Consider the following 21,527-nt stretch of genomic DNA (forward strand, 5'->3'; position numbering starts at 1 on the left):
CGCCATCTGAATACCATTTTTCTCTGCAACTGCAAATTCGAATCAATTTATCCAAAATGTCGACTATTCGAATATTTCCAAATTATTTCTTGCACTGATTTTTCAAGCAAACGACTCCAAACCCTTTTTAATCTTTTATTACGATTCAAAGCACTTTCAATATTGGCCGAAGGTAGTGTACGAGTAAATAGAATCAAGGGCAGCCTCTAGGCAGGACCGGCGTTCCAATTTGGAATATAAGCCCAGCGCTTAGCCCTGCGACTTTCGCCAACGACCATACCACGCTGAATACATCGGTTCTCGTCCGATCACCGAAATTAAGCAGCGTCGGGCGCGGTTAGTACTTAGATGATGGACCGCTTGGGAACACCGCGTGTTGTTGGCCTCGTCAACAACTTTTTGCCGCTCTTATATATTTCAACGCCATCTGAATACCATTTTTCTCTGCAACTGCAAATTCGAATCAATTTATCCAAAATTTCGACTATTCGAATATTTCCAAATTATTTCTTGCACTGATTTTTCAAGCAAACGACTCCAAACCCTTTTTAATCTTTTATTACGATTCAAAGCACTTTCAATATTGGCCGAAGGTAGTGTACGAGTAAATAGAATCAAGGGCAGCCTCTAGGCAGGACCGGCGTTCCAATTTGGAATATAAGCCAAGCGCTTAGCCCTGCGACTTTCGCCAACGACCATACCACGCTGAATACATCGGTTCTCGTCCGATCACCGAAATTAAGCAGCGTCGGGCGCGGTTAGTACTTAGATGATGGACCGCTTGGGAACACCGCGTGTTGTTGGCCTCGTCAACAACTTTTTGCCGCTCTTATATATTTCAACGCCATCTGAATACCATTTTTCTCTGCAACTGCAAATTCGAATCAATTTATCCAAAATTTCGACTATTCGAATATTTCCAAATTATTTCTTGCACTGATTTTTCAAGCAAACGACTCCAAACCCTTTTTAATCTTTTATTACGATTCAAAGCACTTTCAATATTGGCCGAAGGTAGTGTACGAGTAAATAGAATCAAGGGCAGCCTCTAGGCAGGACCGGCGTTCCAATTTGGAATATAAGCCCAGCGCTTAGCCCTGCGACTTTCGCCAACGACCATACCACGCTGAATACATCGGTTCTCGTCCGATCACCGAAATTAAGCAGCGTCGGGCGCGGTTAGTACTTAGATGATGGACCGCTTGGGAACACCGCGTGTTGTTGGCCTCGTCAACAACTTTTTGCCGCTCTTATATATTTCAACGCCATCTGAATACCATTTTTCTCTGCAACTGCAAATTCGAATCAATTTATCCTAAATTTCGACTATTCGAATATTTCCAAATTATTTCTTGCACTGATTTTTCAAGCAAACGACTCCAAACCCTTTTTAATCTTTTATTACGATTCAAAGCACTTTCAATATTGGCCGAAGGTAGTGTACGAGTAAATAGAATCAAGGGCAGCCTCTAGGCAGGACCGGCGTTCCAATTTGGAATATAAGCCCAGCGCTTAGCCCTGCGACTTTCGCCAACGACCATACCACGCTGAATACATCGGTTCTCGTCCGATCACCGAAATTAAGCAGCGTCGGGCGCGGTTAGTACTTAGATGATGGACCGCTTGGGAACACCGCGTGTTGTTGGCCTCGTCAACAACTTTTTGCCGCTCTTATATATTTCAACGCCATCTGAATACCATTTTTCTCTGCAACTGCAAATTCGAATCAATTTATCCAAAATTTCGACTATTCGAATATTTCCAAATTATTTCTTGCACTGATTTTTCAAGCAAACGACTCCAAACCCTTTTTAATCTTTTATTACGATTCAAAGCACTTTCAATATTGGCCGAAGGTAGTGTACGAGTAAATAGAATCAAGGGCAGCCTCTAGGCAGGACCGGCGTTCCAATTTGGAATATAAGCCCAGCGCTTAGCCCTGCGACTTTCGCCAACGACCATACCACGCTGAATACATCGGTTCTCGTCCGATCACCGAAATTAAGCAGCGTCGGGCGCGGTTAGTACTTAGATGATGGACCGCTTGGGAACACCGCGTGTTGTTGGCCTCGTCAACAACTTTTTGCCGCTCTTATATATTTCAACGCCATCTGAATACCATTTTTCTCTGCAACTGCAAATTCGAATCAATTTATCCAAAATTTCGACTATTCGAATATTTCCAAATTATTTCTTGCACTGATTTTTCAAGCAAACGACTCCAAACCCTTTTTAATCTTTTATTACGATTCAAAGCACTTTCAATATTGGCCGAAGGTAGTGTACGAGTAAATAGAATCAAGGGCAGCCTCTAGGCAGGACCGGCGTTCCAATTTGGAATATAAGCCCAGCGCTTAGCCCTGCGACTTTCGCCAACGACCATACCACGCTGAATACATCGGTTCTCGTCCGATCACCGAAATTAAGCAGCGTCGGGCGCGGTTAGTACTTAGATGATGGACCGCTTGGGAACACCGCGTGTTGTTGGCCTCGTCAACAACTTTTTGCCGCTCTTATATATTTCAACGCCATCTGAATACCATTTTTCTCTGCAACTGCAAATTCGAATCAATTTATCCAAAATTTCGACTATTCGAATATTTCCAAATTATTTCTTGCACTGATTTTTCAAGCAAACGACTCCAAACCCTTTTTAATCTTTTATTACGATTCAAAGCACTTTCAATATTGGCCGAAGGTAGTGTACGAGTAAATAGAATCAAGGGCAGCCTCTAGGCAGGACCGGCGTTCCAATTTGGAATATAAGCCCAGCGCTTAGCCCTGCGACTTTCGCCAACGACCATACCACGCTGAATACATCGGTTCTCGTCCGATCACCGAAATTAAGCAGCGTCGGGCGCGGTTAGTACTTAGATGATGGACCGCTTGGGAACACCGCGTGTTGTTGGCCTCGTCAACAACTTTTTGCCGCTCTTATATATTTCAACGCCATCTGAATACCATTTTTCTCTGCAACTGCAAATTCGAATCAATTTATCCAAAATTTCGACTATTCGAATATTTCCAAATTATTTCTTGCACTGATTTTTCAAGCAAACGACTCCAAACCCTTTTTAATCTTTTATTACGATTCAAAGCACTTTCAATATTGGCCGAAGGTAGTGTACGAGTAAATAGAATCAAGGGCAGCCTCTAGGCAGGACCGGCGTTCCAATTTGGAATATAAGCCCAGCGCTTAGCCCTGCGACTTTCGCCAACGACCATACCACGCTGAATACATCGGTTCTCGTCCGATCACCGAAATTAAGCAGCGTCGGGCGCGGTTAGTACTTAGATGATGGACCGCTTGGGAACACCGCGTGTTGTTGGCCTCGTCAACAACTTTTTGCCGCTCTTATATATTTCAACGCCATCTGAATACCATTTTTCTCTGCAACTGCAAATTCGAATCAATTTATCCAAAATTTCGACTATTCGAATATTTCCAAATTATTTCTTGCACTGATTTTTCAAGCAAACGACTCCAAACCCTTTTTAATCTTTTATTACGATTCAAAGCACTTTCAATATTGGCCGAAGGTAGTGTACGAGTAAATAGAATCAAGGGCAGCCTCTAGGCAGGACCGGCGTTCCAATTTGGAATATAAGGCCAGCGCTTAGCCCTGCGACTTTCGCCAACGACCATACCACGCTGAATACATCGGTTCTCGTCCGATCACCGAAATTAAGCAGCGTCGGGCGCGGTTAGTACTTAGATGGGGGACCGCTTGGGAACACCGCGTGTTGTTGGCCTCGTCAACAACTTTTTGCCGCTCTTATATATTTCAACGCCATCTGAATACCATTTTTCTCTGCAACTGCAAATTCGAATCAATTTATCCAAAATTTCGACTATTCGAATATTTCCAAATTATTTCTTGCACTGATTTTTCAAGCAAACGACTCCAAACCCTTTTTAATCTTTTATTACGATTCAAAGCACTTTCAATATTGGCCGAAGGTAGTGTACGAGTAAATAGAATCAAGGGCAGCCTCTAGGCAGGACCGGCGTTCCAATTTGGAATATAAGCCAAGCGCTTAGCCCTGCGACTTTCGCCAACGACCATACCACGCTGAATACATCGGTTCTCGACCGATCACCGAAATTAAGCAGCGTCGGGCGCGGTTAGTACTTAGATGAGGGACCGCTTGGGAACACCGCGTGTTGTTGGCCTCGTCAACAACTTTTTGCCGCTCTTATATATTTCAACGCCATCTGAATACCATTTTTCTCTGCAACTGCAAATTCGAATCAATTTATCCAAAATTTCGACTATTCGAATATTTCCAAATTATTTCTTGCACTGATTTTTCAAGCAAACGACTCCAAACCCTTTTTAATCTTTTATTACGATTCAAAGCACTTTCAATATTGGCCGAAGGTAGTGTACGAGTAAATAGAATCAAGGGCAGCCTCTAGGCAGGACCGGCGTTCCAATTTGGAATATAAGCCTAGCGCTTAGCCCTGCGACTTTCGCCAACGACCATACCACGCTGAATACATCGGTTCTCGTCCGATCACCGAAATTAAGCAGCGTCGGGCGCGGTTAGTACTTAGATGAGGGACCGCTTGGGAACACCGCGTGTTGTTGGCCTCGTCAACAACTTTTTGCCGCTCTTATATATTTCAACGCCATCTGAATACCATTTTTCTCTGCAACTGCAAATTCGAATCAATTTATCCAAAATTTCGACTATTCGAATATTTCCAAATTATTTCTTGCACTGATTTTTCAAGCAAACGACTCCAAACCCTTTTTAATCTTTTATTACGATTCAAAGCACTTTCAATATTGGCCGAAGGTAGTGTACGAGTAAATAGAATCAAGGGCAGCCTCTAGGCAGGACCGGCGTTCCAATTTGGAATATAAGCCCAGCGCTTAGCCCTGCGACTTTCGCCAACGACCATACCACGCTGAATACATCGGTTCTCGTCCGATCACCGAAATTAAGCAGCGTCGGGCGCGGTTAGTACTTAGATGATGGACCGCTTGGGAACACCGCGTGTTGTTGGCCTCATCAACAACTTTTTGCCGCTCTTATATATTTCAACGCCATCTGAATACCATTTTTCTCTGCAACTGCAAATTCGAATCAATTTATCCAAAATTTCGACTATTCGAATATTTCCAAATTATTTCTTGCACTGATTTTTCAAGCAAACGACTCCAAACCCTTTTTAATCTTTTATTACGATTCAAAGCACTTTCAATATTGGCCGAAGGTAGTGTACGAGTAAATAGAATCAAGGGCAGCCTCTAGGCAGGACCGGCGTTCCAATTTGGAATATAAGGCCAGCGCTTAGCCCTGCGACTTTCGCCAACGACCATACCACGCTGAATACATCGGTTCTCGTCCGATCACCGAAATTAAGCAGCGTCGGGCGCGGTTAGTACTTAGATGGGGGACCGCTTGGGAACACCGCGTGTTGTTGGCCTCGTCAACAACTTTTTGCCGCTCTTATATATTTCAACGCCATCTGAATACCATTTTTCTCTGCAACTGCAAATTCGAATCAATTTATCCAAAATTTCGACTATTCGAATATTTCCAAATTATTTCTTGCACTGATTTTTCAAGCAAACGACTCCAAACCCTTTTTAATCTTTTATTACGATTCAAAGCACTTTCAATATTGGCCGAAGGTAGTGTACGAGTAAATAGAATCAAGGGCAGCCTCTAGGCAGGACCGGCGTTCCAATTTGGAATATAAGCCCAGCGCTTAGCCCTGCGACTTTCGCCAACGACCATACCACGCTGAATACATCGGTTCTCGTCCGATCACCGAAATTAAGCAGCGTCGGGCGCGGTTAGTACTTAGATGATGGACCGCTTGGGAACACCGCGTGTTGTTGGCCTCGTCAACAACTTTTTGCCGCTCTTATATATTTCAACGCCATCTGAATACCATTTTTCTCTGCAACTGCAAATTCGAATCAATTTATCCAAAATTTCGACTATTCGAATATTTCCAAATTATTTCTTGCACTGATTTTTCAAGCAAACGACTCCAAACCCTTTTTAATCTTTTATTACGATTCAAAGCACTTTCAATATTGGCCGATGGTAGTGTACGAGTAAATAGAATCAAGGGCAGCCTCTAGGCAGGACCGGCGTTCCAATTTGGAATATAAGGCCAGCGCTTAGCCCTGCGACTTTCGCCAACGACCATACCACGCTGAATACATCGGTTCTCGTCCGATCACCGTAATTAAGCAGCGTCGGGCGCGGTTAGTACTTAGATGGGGGACCGCTTGGGAACACCGCGTGTTGTTGGCCTCGTCAACAACTTTTTGCCGCTCTTATATATTTCAACGCCATCTGAATACCATTTTTCTCTGCAACTGCAAATTCGAATCAATTTATCCAAAATTTCGACTATTCGAATATTTCCAAATTATTTCTTGCACTGATTTTTCAAGCAAACGACTCCAAACCCTTTTTAATCTTTTATTACGATTCAAAGCACTTTCAATATTGGCCGAAGGTAGTGTACGAGTAAATAGAATCAAGGGCAGCCTCTAGGCAGGACCGGCGTTCCAATTTGGAATATAAGCCCAGCGCTTAGCCCTGCGACTTTCGCCAACGACCATACCACGCTGAATACATCGGTTCTCGTCCGATCACCGAAATTAAGCAGCGTCGGGCGCGGTTAGTACTTAGATGATGGACCGCTTGGGAACACCGCGTGTTGTTGGCCTCGTCAACAACTTTTTGCCGCTCTTATATATTTCAACGCCATCTGAATACCATTTTTCTCTGCAACTGCAAATTCGAATCAATTTATCCAAAATTTCGACTATTCGAATATTTCCAAATTATTTCTTGCACTGATTTTTCAAGCAAACGACTCCAAACCCTTTTTAATCTTTTATTACGATTCAAAGCACTTTCAATATTGGCCGAAGGTAGTGTACGAGTAAATAGAATCAAGGGCAGCCTCTAGGCAGGACCGGCGTTCCAATTTGGAATATAAGCCCAGCGCTTAGCCCTGCGACTTTCGCCAACGACCATACCACGCTGAATACATCGGTTCTCGTCCGATCACCGAAATTAAGCAGCGTCGGGCGCGGTTAGTACTTAGATGGGGGACCGCTTGGGAACACCGCGTGTTGTTGGCCTCGTCAACAACTTTTTGCCGCTCTTATATATTTCAACGCCATCTGAATACCATTTTTCTCTGCAACTGCAAATTCGAATCAATTTATCCAAAATTTCGACTATTCGAATATTTCCAAATTATTTCTTGCACTGATTTTTCAAGCAAACGACTCCAAACCCTTTTTAATCTTTTATTACGATTCAAAGCACTTTCAATATTGGCCGAAGGTAGTGTACGAGTAAATAGAATCAAGGGCAGCCTCTAGGCAGGACCGGCGTTCCAATTTGGAATATAAGGCCAGCGCTTAGCCCTGCGACTTTCGCCAACGACCATACCACGCTGAATACATCGGTTCTCGTCCGATCACCGTAATTAAGCAGCGTCGGGCGCGGTTAGTACTTAGATGAGGGACCGCTTGGGAACACCGCGTGTTGTTGGCCTCGTCAACAACTTTTTGCCGCTCTTATATATTTCAACGCCATCTGAATACCATTTTTCTCTGCAACTGCAAATTCGAATCAATTTATCCAAAATTTCGACTATTCGAATATTTCCAAATTATTTCTTGCACTGATTTTTCAAGCAAACGACTCCAAACCCTTTTTAATCTTTTATTACGATTCAAAGCACTTTCAATATTGGCCGAAGGTAGTGTACGAGTAAATAGAATCAAGGGCAGCCTCTAGGCAGGACCGGCGTTCCAATTTGGAATATAAGCCAAGCGCTTAGCCCTGCGACTTTCGCCAACGACCATACCACGCTGAATACATCGGTTCTCGTCCGATCACCGAAATTAAGCAGCGTCGGGCGCGGTTAGTACTTAGATGGGGGACCGCTTGGGAACACCGCGTGTTGTTGGCCTCGTCAACAACTTTTTGCCGCTCTTATATATTTCAACGCCATCTGAATACCATTTTTCTCTGCAACTGCAAATTCGAATCAATTTATCCAAAATTTCGACTATTCGAATATTTCCAAATTATTTCTTGCACTGATTTTTCAAGCAAACGACTCCAAACCCTTTTTAATCTTTTATTACGATTCAAAGCACTTTCAATATTGGCCGAAGGTAGTGTACGAGTAAATAGAATCAAGGGCAGCCTCTAGGCAGGACCGGCGTTCCAATTTGGAATATAAGCCTAGCGCTTAGCCCTGCGACTTTCGCCAACGACCATACCACGCTGAATACATCGGTTCTCGTCCGATCACCGAAATTAAGCAGCGTCGGGCGCGGTTAGTACTTAGATGGGGGACCGCTTGGGAACACCGCGTGTTGTTGGCCTCGTCAACAACTTTTTGCCGCTCTTATATATTTCAACGCCATCTGAATACCATTTTTCTCTGCAACTGCAAATTCGAATCAATTTATCCAAAATTTCGACTATTCGAATATTTCCAAATTATTTCTTGCACTGATTTTTCAAGCAAACGACTCCAAACCCTTTTTAATCTTTTATTACGATTCAAAGCACTTTCAATATTGGCCGAAGGTAGTGTACGAGTAAATAGAATCAAGGGCAGCCTCTAGGCAGGACCGGCGTTCCAATTTGGAATATAAGCCCAGCGCTTAGCCCTGCGACTTTCGCCAACGACCATACCACGCTGAATACATCGGTTCTCGTCCGATCACCGAAATTAAGCAGCGTCGGGCGCGGTTAGTACTTAGATGATGGACCGCTTGGGAACACCGCGTGTTGTTGGCCTCGTCAACAACTTTTTGCCGCTCTTATATATTTCAACGCCATCTGAATACCATTTTTCTCTGCAACTGCAAATTCGAATCAATTTATCCAAAATTTCGACTATTCGAATATTTCCAAATTATTTCTTGCACTGATTTTTCAAGCAAACGACTCCAAACCCTTTTTAATCTTTTATTACGATTCAAAGCACTTTCAATATTGGCCGAAGGTAGTGTACGAGTAAATAGAATCAAGGGCAGCCTCTAGGCAGGACCGGCGTTCCAATTTGGAATATAAGCCCAGCGCTTAGCCCTGCGACTTTCGCCAACGACCATACCACGCTGAATACATCGGTTCTCGTCCGATCACCGAAATTAAGCAGCGTCGGGCGCGGTTAGTACTTAGATGATGGACCGCTTGGGAACACCGCGTGTTGTTGGCCTCGTCAACAACTTTTTGCCGCTCTTATATATTTCAACGCCATCTGAATACCATTTTTCTCTGCAACTGCAAATTCGAATCAATTTATCCAAAATTTCGACTATTCGAATATTTCCAAATTATTTCTTGCACTGATTTTTCAAGCAAACGACTCCAAACCCTTTTTAATCTTTTATTACGATTCAAAGCACTTTCAATATTGGCCGAAGGTAGTGTACGAGTAAATAGAATCAAGGGCAGCCTCTAGGCAGGACCGGCGTTCCAATTTGGAATATAAGCCCAGCGCTTAGCCCTGCGACTTTCGCCAACGACCATACCACGCTGAATACATCGGTTCTCGTCCGATCACCGAAATTAAGCAGCGTCGGGCGCGGTTAGTACTTAGATGATGGACCGCTTGGGAACACCGCGTGTTGTTGGCCTCGTCAACAACTTTTTGCCGCTCTTATATATTTCAACGCCATCTGAATACCATTTTTCTCTGCAACTGCAAATTCGAATCAATTTATCCAAAATTTCGACTATTCGAATATTTCCAAATTATTTCTTGCACTGATTTTTCAAGCAAACGACTCCAAACCCTTTTTAATCTTTTATTACGATTCAAAGCACTTTCAATATTGGCCGATGGTAGTGTACGAGTAAATAGAATCAAGGGCAGCCTCTAGGCAGGACCGGCGTTCCAATTTGGAATATAAGGCCAGCGCTTAGCCCTGCGACTTTCGCCAACGACCATACCACGCTGAATACATCGGTTCTCGTCCGATCACCGTAATTAAGCAGCGTCGGGCGCGGTTAGTACTTAGATGGGGGACCGCTTGGGAACACCGCGTGTTGTTGGCCTCGTCAACAACTTTTTGCCGCTCTTATATATTTCAACGCCATCTGAATACCATTTTTCTCTGCAACTGCAAATTCGAATCAATTTATCCAAAATTTCGACTATTCGAATATTTCCAAATTATTTCTTGCACTGATTTTTCAAGCAAACGACTCCAAACCCTTTTTAATCTTTTATTACGATTCAAAGCACTTTCAATATTGGCCGAAGGTAGTGTACGAGTAAATAGAATCAAGGGCAGCCTCTAGGCAGGACCGGCGTTCCAATTTGGAATATAAGCCAAGCGCTTAGCCCTGCGACTTTCGCCAACGACCATACCACGCTGAATACATCGGTTCTCGTCCGATCACCGAAATTAAGCAGCGTCGGGCGCGGTTAGTACTTAGATGGGGGACCGCTTGGGAACACCGCGTGTTGTTGGCCTCGTCAACAACTTTTTGCCGCTCTTATATATTTCAACGCCATCTGAATACCATTTTTCTCTGCAACTGCAAATTCGAATCAATTTATCCAAAATTTCGACTATTCGAATATTTCCAAATTATTTCTTGCACTGATTTTTCAAGCAAACGACTCCAAACCCTTTTTAATCTTTTATTACGATTCAAAGCACTTTCAATATTGGCCGAAGGTAGTGTACGAGTAAATAGAATCAAGGGCAGCCTCTAGGCAGGACCGGCGTTCCAATTTGGAATATAAGGCCAGCGCTTAGCCCTGCGACTTTCGCCAACGACCATACCACGCTGAATACATCGGTTCTCGTCCGATCACCGAAATTAAGCAGCGTCGGGCGCGGTTAGTACTTAGATGATGGACCGCTTGGGAACACCGCGTGTTGTTGGCCTCGTCAACAACTTTTTGCCGCTCTTATATATTTCAACGCCATCTGAATACCATTTTTCTCTGCAACTGCAAATTCGAATCAATTTATCCAAAATTTCGACTATTCGAATATTTCCAAATTATTTCTTGCACTGATTTTTCAAGCAAACGACTCCAAACCCTTTTTAATCTTTTATTACGATTCAAAGCACTTTCAATATTGGCCGAAGGTAGTGTACGAGTAAATAGAATCAAGGGCAGCCTCTAGGCAGGACCGGCGTTCCAATTTGGAATATAAGGCCAGCGCTTAGCCCTGCGACTTTCGCCAACGACCATACCACGCTGAATACATCGGTTCTCGTCCGATCACCGAAATTAAGCAGCGTCGGGCGCGGTTAGTACTTAGATGGGGGACCGCTTGGGAACACCGCGTGTTGTTGGCCTCGTCAACAACTTTTTGCCGCTCTTATATATTTCAACGCCATCTGAATACCATTTTTCTCTGCAACTGCAAATTCGAATCAATTTATCCAAAATTTCGACTATTCGAATATTTCCAAATTATTTCTTGCACTGATTTTTCAAGCAAACGACTCCAAACCCTTTTTAATCTTTTATTACGATTCAAAGCACTTTCAATATTGGCCGAAGGTAGTGTACGAGTAAATAGAATCAAGGGCAGCCTCTAGGCAGGACCGGCGTTCCAATTTGGAATATAAGCCCAGCGCTTAGCCCTGCGACTTTCGCCAACGACCATACCACGCTGAATACATCGGTTCTCGTCCGATCACCGAAATTAAGCAGCGTCGGGCGCGGTTAGTACTTAGATGGGGGACCGCTTGGGAACACCGCGTGTTGTTGGCCTCGTCAACAACTTTTTGCCGCTCTTATATATTTCAACGCCATCTGAATACCATTTTTCTCTGCAACTGCAAATTCGAATCAATTTATCCAAAATTTCGACTATTCGAATATTTCCAAATTATTTCTTGCACTGATTTTTCAAGCAAACGACTCCAAACCCTTTTTAATCTTTTATTACGATTCAAAGCACTTTCAATATTGGCCGAAGGTAGTGTACGAGTAAATAGAATCAAGGGCAGCCTCTAGGCAGGACCGGCGTTCCAATTTGGAATATAAGCCCAGCGCTTAGCCCTGCGACTTTCGCCAACGACCATACCACGCTGAATACATCGGTTCTCGTCCGATCACCGAAATTAAGCAGCGTCGGGCGCGGTTAGTACTTAGATGGGGGACCGCTTGGGAACACCGCGTGTTGTTGGCCTCGTCAACAACTTTTTGCCGCTCTTATATATTTCAACGCCATCTGAATACCATTTTTCTCTGCAACTGCAAATTCGAATTAATTTATCCAAAATTTCGACTATTCGAATATTTCCAAATTATTTCTTGCACTGATTTTTCAAGCAAACGACTCCAAACCCTTTTTAATCTTTTATTACGATTCAAAGCACTTTCAATATTGGCCGAAGGTAGTGTACGAGTAAATAGAATCAAGGGCAGCCTCTAGGCAGGACCGGCGTTCCAATTTGGAATATAAGGCCAGCGCTTAGCCCTGCGACTTTCGCCAACGACCATACCACGCTGAATACATCGGTTCTCGTCCGATCACCGTAATTAAGCAGCGTCGGGCGCGGTTAGTACTTAGATGGGGGACCGCTTGGGAACACCGCGTGTTGTTGGCCTCGTCAACAACTTTTTGCCGCTCTTATATATTTCAACGCCATCTGAATACCATTTTTCTCTGCAACTGCAAATTCGAATCAATTTATCCAAAAATTCGACTATTCGAATATTTCCAAATTATTTCTTGCACTGATTTTTCAAGCAAACGACTCCAAACCCTTTTTAATCTTTTATTACGATTCAAAGCACTTTCAATATTGGCCGAAGGTAGTGTACGAGTAAATAGAATCAAGGGCAGCCTCTAGGCAGGACCGGCGTTCCAATTTGGAATATAAGCCCAGCGCTTAGCCCTGCGACTTTCGCCAACGACCATACCACGCTGAATACATCGGTTCTCGTCCGATCACCGAAATTAAGCAGCGTCGGGCGCGGTTAGTACTTAGATGATGGACCGCTTGGGAACACCGCGTGTTGTTGGCCTCGTCAACAACTTTTTGCCGCTCTTATATATTTCAACGCCATCTGAATACCATTTTTCTCTGCAACTGCAAATTCGAATCAATTTATCCAAAATTTCGACTATTCGAATATTTCCAAATTATTTCTTGCACTGATTTTTCAAGCAAACGACTCCAAACCCTTTTTAATCTTTTATTACGATTCAAAGCACTTTCAATATTGGCCGAAGGTAGTGTACGAGTAAATAGAATCAAGGGCAGCCTCTAGGCAGGACCGGCGTTCCAATTTGGAATATAAGCCCAGCGCTTAGCCCTGCGACTTTCGCCAACGACCATACCAAGCTGAATACATCGGTTCTCGTCCGATCACCGAAATTAAGCAGCGTCGGGCGCGGTTAGTACTTAGATGATGGACCGCTTGGGAACACCGCGTGTTGTTGGCCTCGTCAACAACTTTTTGCCGCTCTTATATATTTCAACGCCATCTGAATACCATTTTTCTCTGCAACTGCAAATTCGAATCAATTTATCCAAAATTTCGACTATTCGAATATTTCCAAATTATTTCTTGCACTGATTTTTCAAGCAAACGACTCCAAACCCTTTTTAATCTTTTATTACGATTCAAAGCACTTTCAATATTGGCCGAAGGTAGTGTACGAGTAAATAGAATCAAGGGCAGCCTCTAGGCAGGACCGGCGTTCCAATTTGGAATATAAGCCAAGCGCTTAGCCCTGCGACTTTCGCCAACGACCATACCACGCTGAATACATCGGTTCTCGTCCGATCACCGAAATTAAGCAGCGTCGGGCGCGGTTAGTACTTAGATGATGGACCGCTTGGGAACACCGCGTGTTGTTGGCCTCGTCAACAACTTTTTGCCGCTCTTATATATTTCAACGCCATCTGAATACCATTTTTCTCTGCAACTGCAAATTCGAATCAATTTATCCAAAATTTCGACTATTCGAATATTTCCAAATTATTTCTTGCACTGATTTTTCAAGCAAACGACTCCAAACCCTTTTTAATCTTTTATTACGATTCAAAGCACTTTCAATATTGGCCGAAGGTAGTGTACGAGTAAATAGAATCAAGGGCAGCCTCTTGGCAGGACCGGCGTTCCAATTTGGAATATAAGCCCAGCGCTTAGCCCTGCGACTTTCGCCAACGACCATACCACGCTGAATACATCGGTTCTCGTCCGATCACCGAAATTAAGCAGCGTCGGGCGCGGTTAGTACTTAGATGATGGACCGCTTGGGAACACCGCGTGTTGTTGGCCTCATCAACAACTTTTTGCCGCTCTTATATATTTCAACGCCATCTGAATACCATTTTTCTCTGCAACTGCAAATTCGAATCAATTTATCCAAAATTTCGACTATTCGAATATTTCCAAATTATTTCTTGCACTGATTTTTCAAGCAAACGACTCCAAACCCTTTTTAATCTTTTATTACGATTCAAAGCACTTTCAATATTGGCCGAAGGTAGTGTACGAGTAAATAGAATCAAGGGCAGCCTCTAGGCAGGACCGGCGTTCCAATTTGGAATATAAGCCCAGCGCTTAGCCCTGCGACTTTCGCCAACGACCATACCACGCTGAATACATCGGTTCTCGTCCGATCACCGAAATTAAGCAGCGTCGGGCGCGGTTAGTACTTAGATGATGGACCGCTTGGGAACACCGCGTGTTGTTGGCCTCGTCAACCACTTTTTGCCGCTCTTATATATTTCAACGCCATCTGAATACCATTTTTCTCTGCAACTGCAAATTCGAATCAATTTATCCAAAATTTCGACTATTCGAATATTTCCAAATTATTTCTTGCACTGATTTTTCAAGCAAACGACTCCAAACCCTTTTTAATCTTTTATTACGATTCAAAGCACTTTCAATATTGGCCGAAGGTAGTGTACGAGTAAATAGAATCAAGGGCAGCCTCTAGGCAGGACCGGCGTTCCAATTTGGAATATAAGCCCAGCGCTTAGCCCTGCGACTTTCGCCAACGACCATACCACGCTGAATACATCGGTTCTCGTCCGATCACCGTAATTAAGCAGCGTCGGGCGCGGTTAGTACTTAGATGATGGACCGCTTGGGAACACCGCGTGTTGTTGGCCTCGTCAACAACTTTTTGCCGCTCTTATATATTTCAACGCCATCTGAATACCATTTTTCTCTGCAACTGCAAATTCGAATCAATTTATCCAAAATTTCGACTATTCGAATATTTCCAAATTATTTCTTGCACTGATTTTTCAAGCAAACGACTCCAAACCCTTTTTAATCTTTTATTACGATTCAAAGCACTTTCAATATTGGCCGAAGGTAGTGTACGAGTAAATAGAATCAAGGGCAGCCTCTAGGCAGGACCGGCGTTCCAATTTGGAATATAAGCCCAGCGCTTAGCCCTGCGACTTTCGCCAACGACCATACCAAGCTGAATACATCGGTTCTCGTCCGATCACCGAAATTAAGCAGCGTCGGGCGCGGTTAGTACTTAGATGGGGGACCGCTTGGGAACACCGCGTGTTGTTGGCCTCGTCAACAACTTTTTGCCGCTCTTATATATTTCAACGCCATCTGAATACCATTTTTCTCTGCAACTGCAAATTCGAATCAATTTATCCAAAATTTCGACTATTCGAATATTTCCAAATTATTTCTTGCACTGATTTTTCAAGCAAACGACTCCAAACCCTTTTTAATCTTTTATTACGATTCAAAGCACTTTCAATATTGGCCGAAGGTATTGTACGAGTAAATAGAATCAAGGGCAGCCTCTAGGCAGGACCGGCGTTCCAATTTGGAATATAAGCCAAGCGCTTAGCCCTGCGACTTTCGCCAACGACCATACCACGCTGAATACATCGGTTCTCGTCCGATCACCGAAATTAAGCAGCGTCGGGCGCGGTTAGTACTTAGATGGGGGACCGCTTGGGAACACCGCGTGTTGTTGGCCTCGTCAACAACTTTTTGCCGCTCTTATATATTTCAACGCCATCTGAATACCATTTTTCTCTGCAACTGCAAATTCGAATCAATTTATCCAAAATTTCGACTATTCGAATATTTCCAAATTATTTCTTGCACTGATTTTTCAAGCAAACGACTCCAAACCCTTTTTAATCTTTTATTACGATTCAAAGCACTTTCAATATTGGCCGAAGGTAGTGTACGAGTAAATAGAATCAAGGGCAGCCTCTAGGCAGGACCGGCGTTCCAATTTGGAATATAAGCCCAGCGCTTAGCCCTGCGACTTTCGCCAACGACCATACCACGCTGAATACATCGGTTCTCGTCCGATCACCGAAATTAAGCAGCGTCGGGCGCGGTTAGTACTTAGATGATGGACCGCTTGGGAACACCGCGTGTTGTTGGCCTCATCAACAACTTTTTGCCGCTCTTATATATTTCAACGCCATCTGAATACCATTTTTCTCTGCAACTGCAAATTCGAATCAATTTATCCAAAATTTCGACTATTCGAATATTTCCAAATTATTTCTTGCACTGATTTTTCAAGCAAACGACTCCAAACCCTTTTTAATCTTTTATTACGATTCAAAGCACTTTCAATATTGGCCGAAGGTAGTGTACGAGTAAATAGAATCAAGGGCAGCCTCTAGGCAGGACCGGCGTTCCAATTTGGAATATAAGCCCAGCGCTTAGCCCTGCGACTTTCGCCAACGACCATACCACGCTGAATACATCGGTTCTCGTCCGATCACCGAAATTAAGCAGCGTCGGGCGCGGTTAGTACTTAGATGATGGACCGCTTGGGAACACCGCGTGTTGTTGGCCTCGTCAACAACTTTTTGCCGCTCTTATATATTTCAACGCCATCTGAATACCATTTTTCTCTGCAACTGCAAATTCGAATCAATTTATCCAAAATTTCGACTATTCGAATATTTCCAAATTATTTCTTGCACTGATTTTTCAAGCAAACGACTCCAAACCCTTTTTAATCTTTTATTACGATTCAAAGCACTTTCAATATTGGCCGAAGGTAGTGTACGAGTAAATAGAATCAAGGGCAGCCTCTAGGCAGGACCGGCGTTCCAATTTGGAATATAAGGCCAGCGCTTAGCCCTGCGACTTTCGCCAACGACCATACCACGCTGAATACATCGGTTCTCGTCCGATCACCGAAATTAAGCAGCGTCGGGCGCGGTTAGTACTTAGATGGGGGACCGCTTGGGAACACCGCGTGTTGTTGGCCTCGTCAACAACTTTTTGCCGCTCTTATATATTTCAACGCCATCTGAATACCATTTTTCTCTGCAACTGCAAATTCGAATCAATTTATCCAAAATTTCGACTATTCGAATATTTCCAAATTATTTCTTGCACTGATTTTTCAAGCAAACGACTCCAAACCCTTTTTAATCTTTTATTACGATTCAAAGCACTTTCAATATTGGCCGAAGGTAGTGTACGAGTAAATAGAATCAAGGGCAGCCTCTAGGCAGGACCGGCGTTCCAATTTGGAATATAAGCCCAGCGCTTAGCCCTGCGACTTTCGCCAACGACCATACCACGCTGAATACATCGGTTCTCGTCCGATCACCGAAATTAAGCAGCGTCGGGCGCGGTTAGTACTTAGATGATGGACCGCTTGGGAACACCGCGTGTTGTTGGCCTCGTCAACAACTTTTTGCCGCTCTTATATATTTCAACGCCATCTGAATACCATTTTTCTCTGCAACTGCAAATTCGAATCAATTTATCCAAAATTTCGACTATTCGAATATTTCCAAATTATTTCTTGCACTGATTTTTCAAGCAAACGACTCCAAACCCTTTTTAATCTTTTATTACGATTCAAAGCACTTTCAATATTGGCCGAAGGTAGTGTACGAGTAAATAGAATCAAGGGCAGCCTCTAGGCAGGACCGGCGTTCCAATTTGGAATATAAGGCCAGCGCTTAGCCCTGCGACTTTCGCCAACGACCATACCACGCTCAATACATCGGTTCTCGTCCGATCACCGAAATTAAGCAGCGTCGGGCGCGGTTAGTACTTAGATGGGGGACCGCTTGGGAACACCGCGTGTTGTTGGCCTCGTCAACAACTTTTTGCCGCTCTTATATATTTCAACGCCATCTGAATACCATTTTTCTCTGCAACTGCAAATTCGAATCAATTTATCCAAAATTTCGACTATTCGAATATTTCCAAATTATTTCTTGCACTGATTTTTCAAGCAAACGACTCCAAACCCTTTTTAATCTTTTATTACGATTCAAAGCACTTTCAATATTGGCCGAAGGTAGTGTACGAGTAAATAGAATCAAGGGCAGCCTCTAGGCAGGACCGGCGTTCCAATTTGGAATATAAGCCCAGCGCTTAGCCCTGCGACTTTCGCCAACGACCATACCACGCTGAATACATCGGTTCTCGTCCGATCACCGAAATTAAGCAGCGTCGGGCGCGGTTAGTACTTAGATGATGGACCGCTTGGGAACACCGCGTGTTGTTGGCCTCGTCAACAACTTTTTGCCGCTCTTATATATTTCAACGCCATCTGAATACCATTTTTCTCTGCAACTGCAAATTCGAATCAATTTATCCAAAATTTCGACTATTCGAATATTTCCAAATTATTTCTTGCACTGATTTTTCAAGCAAACGACTCCAAACCCTTTTTAATCTTTTATTACGATTCAAAGCACTTTCAATATTGGCCGAAGGTAGTGTACGAGTAAATAGAATCAAGGGCAGCCTCTAGGCAGGACCGGCGTTCCAATTTGGAATATAAGCCCAGCGCTTAGCCCTGCGACTTTCGCCAACGACCATACCACGCTGAATACATCGGTTCTCGTCCGATCACCGAAATTAAGCAGCGTCGGGCGCGGTTAGTACTTAGATGATGGACCGCTTGGGAACACCGCGTGTTGTTGGCCTCGTCAACAACTTTTTGCCGCTCTTATATATTTCAACGCCATCTGAATACCATTTTTCTCTGCAACTGCAAATTCGAATCAATTTATCCAAAATTTCGACTATTCGAATATTTCCAAATTATTTCTTGCACTGATTTTTCAAGCAAACGACTCCAAACCCTTTTTAATCTTTTATTACGATTCAAAGCACTTTCAATATTGGCCGAAGGTAGTGTACGAGTAAATAGAATCAAGGGCAGCCTCTAGGCAGGACCGGCGTTCCAATTTGGAATATAAGGCCAGCGCTTAGCCCTGCGACTTTCGCCAACGACCATACCACGCTGAATACATCGGTTCTCGTCCGATCACCGTAATTAAGCAGCGTCGGGCGCGGTTAGTACTTAGATGATGGACCGCTTGGGAACACCGCGTGTTGTTGGCCTCGTCAACAACTTTTTGCCGCTCTTATATATTTCAACGCCATCTGAATACCATTTTTCTCTGCAACTGCAAATTCGAATCAATTTATCCAAAATTTCGACTATTCGAATATTTCCAAATTATTTCTTGCACTGATTTTTCAAGCAAACGACTCCAAACCCTTTTTAATCTTTTATTACGATTCAAAGCACTTTCAATATTGGCCGAAGGTAGTGTACGAGTAAATAGAATCAAGGGCAGCCTCTAGGCAGGACCGGCGTTCCAATTTGGAATATAAGCCCAGCGCTTAGCCCTGCGACTTTCGCCAACGACCATACCACGCTGAATACATCGGTTCTCGTCCGATCACCGAAATTAAGCAGCGTCGGGCGCGGTTAGTACTTAGATGATGGACCGCTTGGGAACACCGCGTGTTGTTGGCCTCGTCAACAACTTTTTGCCGCTCTTATATATTTCAACGCCATCTGAATACCATTTTTCTCTGCAACTGCAAATTCGAATCAATTTATCCAAAATTTCGACTATTCGAATATTTCCAAATTATTTCTTGCACTGATTTTTCAAGCAAACGACTCCAAACCCTTTTTAATCTTTTATTACGATTCAAAGCACTTTCAATATTGGCCGAAGGTAGTGTACGAGTAAATAGAATCAAGGGCAGCCTCTAGGCAGGACCGGCGTTCCAATTTGGAATATAAGCCCAGCGCTTAGCCCTGCGACTTTCGCCAACGACCATACCACGCTGAATACATCGGTTCTCGTCCGATCACCGAAATTAAGCAGCGTCGGGCGCGGTTAGTACTTAGATGATGGACCGCTTGGGAACACCGCGTGTTGTTGGCCTCGTCAACAACTTTTTGCCGCTCTTATATATTTCAACGCCATCTGAATACCATTTTTCTCTGCAACTGCAAATTCGAATCAATTTATCCAAAATTTCGACTATTCGAATATTTCCAAATTATTTCTTGCACTGATTTTTCAAGCAAACGACTCCAAACCCTTTTTAATCTTTTATTACGATTCAAAGCACTTTCAATATTGGCCGAAGGTAGTGTACGAGTAAATAGAATCAAGGGCAGCCTCTAGGCAGGACCGGCGTTCCAATTTGGAATATAAGGCCAGCGCTTAGCCCTGCGACTTTCGCCAACGACCATACCACGCTGAATACATCGGTTCTCGTCCGATCACCGTAATTAAGCAGCGTCGGGCGCGGTTAGTACTTAGATGATGGACCGCTTGGGAACACCGCGTGTTGTTGGCCTCGTCAACAACTTTTTGCCGCTCTTATATATTTCAACGCCATCTGAATACCATTTTTCTCTGCAACTGCAAATTCGAATCAATTTATCCAAAATTTCGACTATTCGAATATTTCCAAATTATTTCTTGCACTGATTTTTCAAGCAAACGACTCCAAACCCTTTTTAATCTTTTATTACGATTCAAAGCACTTTCAATATTGGCCGAAGGTAGTGTACGAGTAAATAGAATCAAGGGCAGCCTCTAGGCAGGACCGGCGTTCCAATTTGGAATATAAGGCCAGCGCTTAGCCCTGCGACTTTCGCCAACGACCATACCACGCTGAATACATCGGTTCTCGTCCGATCACCGTAATTAAGCAGCGTCGGGCGCGGTTAGTACTTAGATGATGGACCGCTTGGGAACACCGCGTGTTGTTGGCCTCGTCAACAACTTTTTGCCGCTCTTATATATTTCAACGCCATCTGAATACCATTTTTCTCTGCAACTGCAAATTCGAATCAATTTATCCAAAATTTCGACTATTCGAATATTTCCAAATTATTTCTTGCACTGATTTTTCAAGCAAACGACTCCAAACCCTTTTTAATCTTTTATTACGATTCAAAGCACTTTCAATATTGGCCGAAGGTAGTGTACGAGTAAATAGAATCAAGGGCAGCCTCTAGGCAGGACCGGCGTTCCAATTTGGAATATAAGCCAAGCGCTTAGCCCTGCGACTTTCGCCAACGACCATACCACGCTGAATACATCGGTTCTCGTCCGATCACCGAAATTAAGCAGCGTCGGGCGCGGTTAGTACTTAGATGGGGGACCGCTTGGGAACACCGCGTGTTGTTGGCCTCGTCAACAACTTTTTGCCGCTCTTATATATTTCAACGCCATCTGAATACCATTTTTCTCTGCAACTGCAAATTCGAATCAATTTATCCAAA

At 43.6% G+C, this 21,527-nt stretch overlaps 45 non-coding genes and 6 pseudogenes across 45 annotated transcripts; all 51 read left to right on the top strand.

Moving 5' to 3' along the window:
* Positions 1-266: 266 nt before the first annotated feature.
* On the top strand, positions 267-385 carry LOC127011184 (5S ribosomal RNA). The gene has a single exon (XR_007764238.1). It is a non-coding gene; the product is annotated as a 5S ribosomal RNA (ribosomal RNA).
* A 302-nt stretch (positions 386-687) lies between these two features.
* Positions 688-806, top strand: LOC127011185 (5S ribosomal RNA). Its single transcript, XR_007764239.1, has one exon. It is a non-coding gene; the product is annotated as a 5S ribosomal RNA (ribosomal RNA).
* A 302-nt stretch (positions 807-1,108) lies between these two features.
* Positions 1,109-1,227, top strand: LOC127011186 (5S ribosomal RNA). The gene has a single exon (XR_007764240.1). It is a non-coding gene; the product is annotated as a 5S ribosomal RNA (ribosomal RNA).
* A 302-nt stretch (positions 1,228-1,529) lies between these two features.
* LOC127011188 (5S ribosomal RNA) lies at positions 1,530-1,648 on the top strand. The gene has a single exon (XR_007764242.1). It is a non-coding gene; the product is annotated as a 5S ribosomal RNA (ribosomal RNA).
* A 302-nt stretch (positions 1,649-1,950) lies between these two features.
* LOC127011189 (5S ribosomal RNA) lies at positions 1,951-2,069 on the top strand. The gene has a single exon (XR_007764243.1). It is a non-coding gene; the product is annotated as a 5S ribosomal RNA (ribosomal RNA).
* Positions 2,070-2,371: 302 nt separating this feature from the next.
* Positions 2,372-2,490, top strand: LOC127011190 (5S ribosomal RNA). The gene has a single exon (XR_007764244.1). It is a non-coding gene; the product is annotated as a 5S ribosomal RNA (ribosomal RNA).
* Positions 2,491-2,792: 302 nt separating this feature from the next.
* On the top strand, positions 2,793-2,911 carry LOC127011191 (5S ribosomal RNA). Its single transcript, XR_007764245.1, has one exon. It is a non-coding gene; the product is annotated as a 5S ribosomal RNA (ribosomal RNA).
* A 302-nt stretch (positions 2,912-3,213) lies between these two features.
* On the top strand, positions 3,214-3,332 carry LOC127011192 (5S ribosomal RNA). The gene has a single exon (XR_007764246.1). It is a non-coding gene; the product is annotated as a 5S ribosomal RNA (ribosomal RNA).
* Positions 3,333-3,634: 302 nt separating this feature from the next.
* On the top strand, positions 3,635-3,753 carry LOC127011193 (5S ribosomal RNA). Its single transcript, XR_007764247.1, has one exon. It is a non-coding gene; the product is annotated as a 5S ribosomal RNA (ribosomal RNA).
* Positions 3,754-4,055: 302 nt separating this feature from the next.
* LOC127011396 (5S ribosomal RNA) lies at positions 4,056-4,174 on the top strand (annotated as a pseudogene).
* Positions 4,175-4,476: 302 nt separating this feature from the next.
* LOC127011107 (5S ribosomal RNA) lies at positions 4,477-4,595 on the top strand. Its single transcript, XR_007764161.1, has one exon. It is a non-coding gene; the product is annotated as a 5S ribosomal RNA (ribosomal RNA).
* A 302-nt stretch (positions 4,596-4,897) lies between these two features.
* On the top strand, positions 4,898-5,016 carry LOC127011194 (5S ribosomal RNA). The gene has a single exon (XR_007764248.1). It is a non-coding gene; the product is annotated as a 5S ribosomal RNA (ribosomal RNA).
* A 302-nt stretch (positions 5,017-5,318) lies between these two features.
* On the top strand, positions 5,319-5,437 carry LOC127011304 (5S ribosomal RNA). Its single transcript, XR_007764358.1, has one exon. It is a non-coding gene; the product is annotated as a 5S ribosomal RNA (ribosomal RNA).
* Positions 5,438-5,739: 302 nt separating this feature from the next.
* On the top strand, positions 5,740-5,858 carry LOC127011195 (5S ribosomal RNA). The gene has a single exon (XR_007764249.1). It is a non-coding gene; the product is annotated as a 5S ribosomal RNA (ribosomal RNA).
* Positions 5,859-6,160: 302 nt separating this feature from the next.
* Positions 6,161-6,279, top strand: LOC127011489 (5S ribosomal RNA). Its single transcript, XR_007764473.1, has one exon. It is a non-coding gene; the product is annotated as a 5S ribosomal RNA (ribosomal RNA).
* Positions 6,280-6,581: 302 nt separating this feature from the next.
* On the top strand, positions 6,582-6,700 carry LOC127011196 (5S ribosomal RNA). Its single transcript, XR_007764250.1, has one exon. It is a non-coding gene; the product is annotated as a 5S ribosomal RNA (ribosomal RNA).
* A 302-nt stretch (positions 6,701-7,002) lies between these two features.
* Positions 7,003-7,121, top strand: LOC127011409 (5S ribosomal RNA). Its single transcript, XR_007764451.1, has one exon. It is a non-coding gene; the product is annotated as a 5S ribosomal RNA (ribosomal RNA).
* Positions 7,122-7,423: 302 nt separating this feature from the next.
* LOC127011130 (5S ribosomal RNA) lies at positions 7,424-7,542 on the top strand. The gene has a single exon (XR_007764184.1). It is a non-coding gene; the product is annotated as a 5S ribosomal RNA (ribosomal RNA).
* A 302-nt stretch (positions 7,543-7,844) lies between these two features.
* LOC127011484 (5S ribosomal RNA) lies at positions 7,845-7,963 on the top strand. The gene has a single exon (XR_007764468.1). It is a non-coding gene; the product is annotated as a 5S ribosomal RNA (ribosomal RNA).
* Positions 7,964-8,265: 302 nt separating this feature from the next.
* Positions 8,266-8,384, top strand: LOC127011094 (5S ribosomal RNA). The gene has a single exon (XR_007764148.1). It is a non-coding gene; the product is annotated as a 5S ribosomal RNA (ribosomal RNA).
* Positions 8,385-8,686: 302 nt separating this feature from the next.
* On the top strand, positions 8,687-8,805 carry LOC127011197 (5S ribosomal RNA). The gene has a single exon (XR_007764251.1). It is a non-coding gene; the product is annotated as a 5S ribosomal RNA (ribosomal RNA).
* Positions 8,806-9,107: 302 nt separating this feature from the next.
* On the top strand, positions 9,108-9,226 carry LOC127011198 (5S ribosomal RNA). Its single transcript, XR_007764252.1, has one exon. It is a non-coding gene; the product is annotated as a 5S ribosomal RNA (ribosomal RNA).
* A 302-nt stretch (positions 9,227-9,528) lies between these two features.
* Positions 9,529-9,647, top strand: LOC127011200 (5S ribosomal RNA). Its single transcript, XR_007764254.1, has one exon. It is a non-coding gene; the product is annotated as a 5S ribosomal RNA (ribosomal RNA).
* Positions 9,648-9,949: 302 nt separating this feature from the next.
* Positions 9,950-10,068, top strand: LOC127011490 (5S ribosomal RNA). The gene has a single exon (XR_007764474.1). It is a non-coding gene; the product is annotated as a 5S ribosomal RNA (ribosomal RNA).
* A 302-nt stretch (positions 10,069-10,370) lies between these two features.
* LOC127011105 (5S ribosomal RNA) lies at positions 10,371-10,489 on the top strand. The gene has a single exon (XR_007764159.1). It is a non-coding gene; the product is annotated as a 5S ribosomal RNA (ribosomal RNA).
* A 302-nt stretch (positions 10,490-10,791) lies between these two features.
* Positions 10,792-10,910, top strand: LOC127011201 (5S ribosomal RNA). Its single transcript, XR_007764255.1, has one exon. It is a non-coding gene; the product is annotated as a 5S ribosomal RNA (ribosomal RNA).
* Positions 10,911-11,212: 302 nt separating this feature from the next.
* LOC127011116 (5S ribosomal RNA) lies at positions 11,213-11,331 on the top strand. The gene has a single exon (XR_007764170.1). It is a non-coding gene; the product is annotated as a 5S ribosomal RNA (ribosomal RNA).
* A 302-nt stretch (positions 11,332-11,633) lies between these two features.
* On the top strand, positions 11,634-11,752 carry LOC127011127 (5S ribosomal RNA). The gene has a single exon (XR_007764181.1). It is a non-coding gene; the product is annotated as a 5S ribosomal RNA (ribosomal RNA).
* Positions 11,753-12,054: 302 nt separating this feature from the next.
* On the top strand, positions 12,055-12,173 carry LOC127011136 (5S ribosomal RNA). The gene has a single exon (XR_007764190.1). It is a non-coding gene; the product is annotated as a 5S ribosomal RNA (ribosomal RNA).
* Positions 12,174-12,475: 302 nt separating this feature from the next.
* LOC127011491 (5S ribosomal RNA) lies at positions 12,476-12,594 on the top strand. The gene has a single exon (XR_007764475.1). It is a non-coding gene; the product is annotated as a 5S ribosomal RNA (ribosomal RNA).
* Positions 12,595-12,896: 302 nt separating this feature from the next.
* On the top strand, positions 12,897-13,015 carry LOC127011202 (5S ribosomal RNA). The gene has a single exon (XR_007764256.1). It is a non-coding gene; the product is annotated as a 5S ribosomal RNA (ribosomal RNA).
* A 302-nt stretch (positions 13,016-13,317) lies between these two features.
* LOC127011444 (5S ribosomal RNA) lies at positions 13,318-13,436 on the top strand (annotated as a pseudogene).
* A 302-nt stretch (positions 13,437-13,738) lies between these two features.
* Positions 13,739-13,857, top strand: LOC127011203 (5S ribosomal RNA). Its single transcript, XR_007764257.1, has one exon. It is a non-coding gene; the product is annotated as a 5S ribosomal RNA (ribosomal RNA).
* Positions 13,858-14,159: 302 nt separating this feature from the next.
* Positions 14,160-14,278, top strand: LOC127011204 (5S ribosomal RNA). The gene has a single exon (XR_007764258.1). It is a non-coding gene; the product is annotated as a 5S ribosomal RNA (ribosomal RNA).
* Positions 14,279-14,580: 302 nt separating this feature from the next.
* On the top strand, positions 14,581-14,699 carry LOC127011205 (5S ribosomal RNA). The gene has a single exon (XR_007764259.1). It is a non-coding gene; the product is annotated as a 5S ribosomal RNA (ribosomal RNA).
* Positions 14,700-15,001: 302 nt separating this feature from the next.
* On the top strand, positions 15,002-15,120 carry LOC127011401 (5S ribosomal RNA; annotated as a pseudogene).
* A 302-nt stretch (positions 15,121-15,422) lies between these two features.
* On the top strand, positions 15,423-15,541 carry LOC127011100 (5S ribosomal RNA). Its single transcript, XR_007764154.1, has one exon. It is a non-coding gene; the product is annotated as a 5S ribosomal RNA (ribosomal RNA).
* A 302-nt stretch (positions 15,542-15,843) lies between these two features.
* Positions 15,844-15,962, top strand: LOC127011143 (5S ribosomal RNA). Its single transcript, XR_007764197.1, has one exon. It is a non-coding gene; the product is annotated as a 5S ribosomal RNA (ribosomal RNA).
* A 302-nt stretch (positions 15,963-16,264) lies between these two features.
* Positions 16,265-16,383, top strand: LOC127011206 (5S ribosomal RNA). The gene has a single exon (XR_007764260.1). It is a non-coding gene; the product is annotated as a 5S ribosomal RNA (ribosomal RNA).
* A 302-nt stretch (positions 16,384-16,685) lies between these two features.
* LOC127011207 (5S ribosomal RNA) lies at positions 16,686-16,804 on the top strand. The gene has a single exon (XR_007764261.1). It is a non-coding gene; the product is annotated as a 5S ribosomal RNA (ribosomal RNA).
* A 302-nt stretch (positions 16,805-17,106) lies between these two features.
* Positions 17,107-17,225, top strand: LOC127011154 (5S ribosomal RNA). The gene has a single exon (XR_007764208.1). It is a non-coding gene; the product is annotated as a 5S ribosomal RNA (ribosomal RNA).
* Positions 17,226-17,527: 302 nt separating this feature from the next.
* LOC127011208 (5S ribosomal RNA) lies at positions 17,528-17,646 on the top strand. The gene has a single exon (XR_007764262.1). It is a non-coding gene; the product is annotated as a 5S ribosomal RNA (ribosomal RNA).
* Positions 17,647-17,948: 302 nt separating this feature from the next.
* On the top strand, positions 17,949-18,067 carry LOC127011099 (5S ribosomal RNA). The gene has a single exon (XR_007764153.1). It is a non-coding gene; the product is annotated as a 5S ribosomal RNA (ribosomal RNA).
* Positions 18,068-18,369: 302 nt separating this feature from the next.
* On the top strand, positions 18,370-18,488 carry LOC127011209 (5S ribosomal RNA). Its single transcript, XR_007764263.1, has one exon. It is a non-coding gene; the product is annotated as a 5S ribosomal RNA (ribosomal RNA).
* Positions 18,489-18,790: 302 nt separating this feature from the next.
* On the top strand, positions 18,791-18,909 carry LOC127011211 (5S ribosomal RNA). The gene has a single exon (XR_007764265.1). It is a non-coding gene; the product is annotated as a 5S ribosomal RNA (ribosomal RNA).
* A 302-nt stretch (positions 18,910-19,211) lies between these two features.
* On the top strand, positions 19,212-19,330 carry LOC127011402 (5S ribosomal RNA; annotated as a pseudogene).
* A 302-nt stretch (positions 19,331-19,632) lies between these two features.
* Positions 19,633-19,751, top strand: LOC127011212 (5S ribosomal RNA). The gene has a single exon (XR_007764266.1). It is a non-coding gene; the product is annotated as a 5S ribosomal RNA (ribosomal RNA).
* Positions 19,752-20,053: 302 nt separating this feature from the next.
* LOC127011213 (5S ribosomal RNA) lies at positions 20,054-20,172 on the top strand. Its single transcript, XR_007764267.1, has one exon. It is a non-coding gene; the product is annotated as a 5S ribosomal RNA (ribosomal RNA).
* Positions 20,173-20,474: 302 nt separating this feature from the next.
* Positions 20,475-20,593, top strand: LOC127011404 (5S ribosomal RNA; annotated as a pseudogene).
* Positions 20,594-20,895: 302 nt separating this feature from the next.
* Positions 20,896-21,014, top strand: LOC127011405 (5S ribosomal RNA; annotated as a pseudogene).
* A 302-nt stretch (positions 21,015-21,316) lies between these two features.
* LOC127011165 (5S ribosomal RNA) lies at positions 21,317-21,435 on the top strand. Its single transcript, XR_007764219.1, has one exon. It is a non-coding gene; the product is annotated as a 5S ribosomal RNA (ribosomal RNA).
* Positions 21,436-21,527: the final 92 nt, after the last annotated feature.

This window comes from Drosophila biarmipes, chromosome 2R, assembly GCF_025231255.1.
Source record: "Drosophila biarmipes strain raj3 chromosome 2R, RU_DBia_V1.1, whole genome shotgun sequence".
Taxonomy (NCBI): domain Eukaryota; kingdom Metazoa; phylum Arthropoda; class Insecta; order Diptera; family Drosophilidae; genus Drosophila; species Drosophila biarmipes.